Source organism: Lactuca virosa, chromosome 5 (genome assembly GCF_052849685.1).
Source record: "Lactuca virosa cultivar CGN04683 chromosome 5, Lactuca_virosa_CGN04683_v6, whole genome shotgun sequence".
NCBI classification, from domain to species: domain Eukaryota; kingdom Viridiplantae; phylum Streptophyta; class Magnoliopsida; order Asterales; family Asteraceae; genus Lactuca; species Lactuca virosa.
In genome coordinates, this window is record NC_136430.1 from 405,828,930 (window position 1) to 405,834,160 (window position 5,231).

Genomic DNA, 5,231 nt, shown 5'->3' on the forward strand with positions numbered 1-5,231 from the left:
AGACTCCTTTGCTGCCTCGCTTGCTGCTATATACTCTGATTCACAAGTGGAATCAGCCACTGTCTCCTGCTTGGAACTTTTCCAAGTAATTGCCCCTCCGTTTAGAGTAAAGACCCAGCCCGACTGAGAGCGGAAATTATCCCTGTCAGTCTGAAAGCTAGCATCACTGTACCCTACAACTCTCAAGTCCTCACTGCCACCGAGGGTAAGGACCCAGTCCTTAGTCCCCCGTAGGTACTTGAGGATATTCTTTACCGCAGTCCAGTGTGCCTTGCCAGGGTTCCCCTGATACCTGCTAACCATGCTCAAAGCAAAGGCTACATCAGGTCGAGTACACGTCATAGCATACATGATCGATCCTACAGCTGAAGCATAAGGTATTCGACTCATTTCTGCTATCTCAGCCTCAGTACTAGGGCTTTGTGTCTTACTCAATCTGGCGTTACTCTGTATGGGTAACTCTCCTTTCTTGGAGTTATGCATGTTGAACCTTTTCAACACTTTGTCCACATAGGTGCTTTGACTAAGTCCAATTAGTCTTTTACTCCTGTTTCTCAAAATCCTTATCCCTAGGATATAGGCAGCTTCTCCAAGGTCCTTCATAGCGAAACACTTCCCAAGCCAGGACTTTACTTCCTGCAGGGTTGGGATGTCATTTCCTATGAGTAGTATGTCATCCACATACAGTACCAAAAGCTGACTATACTCCCACTAGCCTTGATATAGACACAAGATTCATCTTCACTCCTTGAAAAGCCAAATTCTTTGACTTTCTCATCAAAGCAAAGATTCCATCTGCGAGGTGCCTGTTTTAATCCATAAATGGATTTCTCGAGCTTACACACTCTACTGGGGTACTCTGTACTGACAAAACCCTCTGGCTGAACCATGTAAACATCTTCAGCCAACTTTCCATTAAGGAAAGCGGTTTTGACATCCATTTGCCATATTTCATAATCATGAAATGCAACAATGGCTAACAGAACCCTAATAGACTTAATCTTGGCCACTGGTGAAAAGGTCTCATCATAATCAACTCCCGGAGTTTGAGAATAACCCTTTGCAACCAGTCGTGCCTTATAAGTGTGTACATTACCATCCATGTCGGTCTTCTTCTTGAAGATCCATTTGCACCCAACTATCTTTCGATCAGGTACATTGTCAACCAAGTTCCAAACTTTATTGTCATACATGGACTGTATCTCGCTATCCATAGCCTCTTTCCATTTAGCAGCCTCATGGCCTGCCATGGCTTCCGTGTAGCTGTTAGGCTCATCCAGATTTACCAGTGTGTTATCACTGATAAGTGTCTCACCTTCTGCACTAATATGAAAACCATAATAATGCTCAGGTGCATTCCTAACTCTGGTGGAACGCCTCAGAGGTATAGATTCTTCAGTCGGCTCAACAGGAGTTTCCTCCTCAGGTTTAGGGCTAGGGTTTGAGGTTCCTTCACCACTTGACTCTTGAATTTCCTCAAGGTCAATTTGCCTCCCACTGTCTCCTTGCCTCATGAATTCTCTCTCTCGAAAGAATCCTCTTCTTGCTACAAAGACCACATTATCACTGGGTCTGTAGAAGATGTAACCAAAGGATTTATGTGGGTAGCCGATGAAAATACACCTTTCGCTTCGGGGTTCGAGCTTATCGTGAGTCTCGCGTCTCACGAAAGCCTCGCAACCCTAAATCTTGATGTGGTCTAGATTGGGAACTTTTCCAGTCCACAACTCGTGAGGTGTTTTGGCAACCTTCTTTATAGGGACTAGATTAAGGATATGGGCGACAATCTCTAAGGCATACCCCCAAAATGAGATTGGTAGCGAAGCTCGACTCATCATGGAACGAACCATGTCCAACAAGGTCCGATTGCGCCTCTCAGCTACACCATTCAACTGTGGTGTCCTAGGAGGTGTCAATTGTGAGACAATCCTACATTCCTTAAGATAGTCAAGGAACTCAGTACTAAGATACTCACCACCACGATCGGATCGAAGCATCTTAATGTTCCTGCCCAACTGATTCTCCACTTCTTGCTTAAACTCTTTGAATTTCTCAAAGGTTTCTGACTTATGCTTGATTAAGTAGACATATCCATATCTACTAAAATCATCAGTAAAAGTCACATAGAACCGATTAGCATCTCTTGTGGCGGTTCTGAAGGGTCCACACACATCCGTGTGTATGAGGTCCAACAAACCTTCACCCCTAGCACAAGTGCCAGTAAAAGGTGACTTTGTCATTTTACCAAGCAAACAAGATTCACAACCATCATCTGAATTTAGGTCAAATGACTCCAAGACTCCATCCTTTTGGAGTTGGCCTATGCGTTTCTTGCTTACATGTCCAAGACGACAATGCCATAAGGATGCTTTATCTAAGCTAGTGGAAGAGTTAATACACAATACATTATTTCCTAGATTATCTACAACAGATACAGTTTCATACACGCCATCACAAGGTAGTGCTTTAAAATAAAGAACATTATTAAAAAAAGCATCAATACTACCATTATTATTATCAAAATAAAAGGTAAAACCTTGTTTATACAATGCATGAAAGGAAATAACATTTCTTGCCATTTCTGGCGAATAATAACATTTATTCAAATCTAATGTAAACCCACTATTTAGCACTAAGGAATAAACTCCTATCTTGGTGACAGGTGAAGCTTTCCTGTTTCCCATGATCAAGTTTATCTTACCCTGCTCCACATTCTCACTTCTTTTTAGTCCCTGCAAATCACAACATATGTGAATACCACAACCTGTATCAAGGACCCAAGACTTAGAATGAGGTGAGTTATTAGACAATATAGTGTATATACCTGCATGGTTGGGTTTTACTTTCCCATCCTTCAAATCTTGCTTCCAGTGCGACTTTTCATGGCAATAGAAGCATTCAGCCTCATTAGGGTTAGCAGAAGGAGTGACAAAACCTTTCTTGGTTTTGCTTGAAGAGGAGCTTTCAAGGGTCTTACCCTTGGTACCCTTAGAAGGGTTCTTTCTCTTCTTCCCTTTGCCATGCCCGATTGCCAAGACATTGGCCGCAGTTGGAGTAGGAGTAGGAGTAGTAACAACCGACTTACCCTTTAGACCACTTTCGGCGATCTTCAAGAGTCCTTGAAGTTTGCTGAGGGTGACTTCTTCCTTGTTCATGTGATATGTCATGCAGAATTGATCATAACACGATGGCAAGGAGTGCAAAATGATGTCTATTGCTAACTCCTCAGGGAAGTTCACATTCAGCTTCAGTAAACGGTCCACATACCTTTGCATTTTCTGCATGTGGCCCGTGATGGGTTCACCATCCTTCATTCGGGTTGTTATCATGGAGGAGATTATTTCATATCGCTCTTGACGAGCACTTTGATGGTAGCGGTCCATCAAGTCCTGGTGCATCTCAAAAGGATAATAGTCCTCATAGGACTTTTGGAGCTCGGCTGTCATGGTGGCCATCATGATGCATGCCACTTTTGTAGCATCTCTTTCATGTACCTCATATTCAGCAAGCTCTTCAGGAGTAGCAATTGGCTCGGGTACCTTCAGCTCCTTGTCGAGAACATATTCTTTGTTCTCATACCGAGTGACCATCCTGATGTTTCTGATCCAATCTGTAAAGTTGGACCCATCAAAGATGACTCTCCCACAAAGATTCATGAGAGAGAAGGAGCTAGTAGGGTTTGAGCCAGAAGCATTGTTATTGGAAGACATCTGAAGAGAAGAGGGAATATATTAGATTAGATATAGAGATAGTCCTTAACAAAACACCCAAATGTAATATTAAGGCTAGGACCCAACACAATATTTTATAACTTAGAAGAGGGATGCCGTAATCTAAGCTATAAGATATTTGAAGGTAGGTGAATGACGATTCACCAATTTCCACCATGAAAAACGAAATATGTAATTAGGTTTTAATTGGTTTAGAAACTCCTAGATTTTTTGAGATTCATTGAACTTTCTTCAATGGCATGTTTCAATCTCGAGTGTGCCCTTCAAGTTTTGTGACTGGGATGCCGAGGATCACAAAACAAGGTGTGAAGTAACCATGCAAATTACTTGGTACCCTTAATGTATTGCCCCTAAATCGATGTGCCGGTTAACCACACACGCTCCATCGATACTATGATAAACATTAAGTCACCCTTTACCTACCTTGTTAAGTTCAAGTTAGTGTGCCGGTTAACCACACACGCTCCACTAACGACTTAAACAAAGTGTAAAGTGTAATTTCATGGATTAGCACCTTATTCACATTTTCCTAAAATAACTAAGATTGGGAATTCAATAAAGTTTAGTTACTTTAGTATTATCATTATACTTTTAATGAGAATTTATAAGTCCTTGTCCTACCCGTTCGGCTAACGACCCTCCACCGATCAAGGAAGCGGTGGGTGAGAGTGGACACCCATTAAGTTGCCATTTTATAGGCAACAACCTTATACCCCCCTTATAGACCGGCTTCGTGAATGAGGCGTACTAGCGGTAAGACGACTTGATCTTATACATATATAAATATTATTAAACTTATAATATTATAAAGTATAAGGGTTAAATTTTAACTTTTAAAATTCTAGGGGTTGGAACTAAAGTTTTTAATATGACTTTACATGTTCCAAAACTTGAGGGCAAGTTTTGTAAACTTTCATAAAACTTTTCATTTCTCATAACTTATGAGTTAATGGTTATTAAAAATGAAGACTCTTCATTTTTTGTAACCTATGTGTTCTTTTAATGGTTATTTATAAATGTGACTTTTGGTTATCCATAACTTAAGAACTAGTTATGGACTCCGTTAAAACACATAAAGATCAAGAATTAATCTAATCAATTATTAGCACATAATTTCTATGATCTTCTAAACTCATATATTTATGAATGTTCATATCAAAAATTTCAAGAATCGTAAGTACATATACAAAACTTGAAATTTTGATACGAGCTTTTGAACAAAACTTCGATTTTCAAGTTTTTTTTTTTTTTTTTTGCATCAAGTATCAAATAAACAAACCAGGCTCTGATACCACTGATGGGTTTTCAGCATTCTAACACTCCTATGGTGTACATGCAACCCTAGAAACCTTGGATCTGTGTTTGACTAAGATACATGCAAATAATTATTTTTCCAAGGTTCTTATCCTAACTAGCATGGCATGGGGTACTTGAATCAAATAAAACTAGTAGAATTACTTACCTTGTAGTAGTAGTTGATTGCTTGGAGTTTGAGAGCCT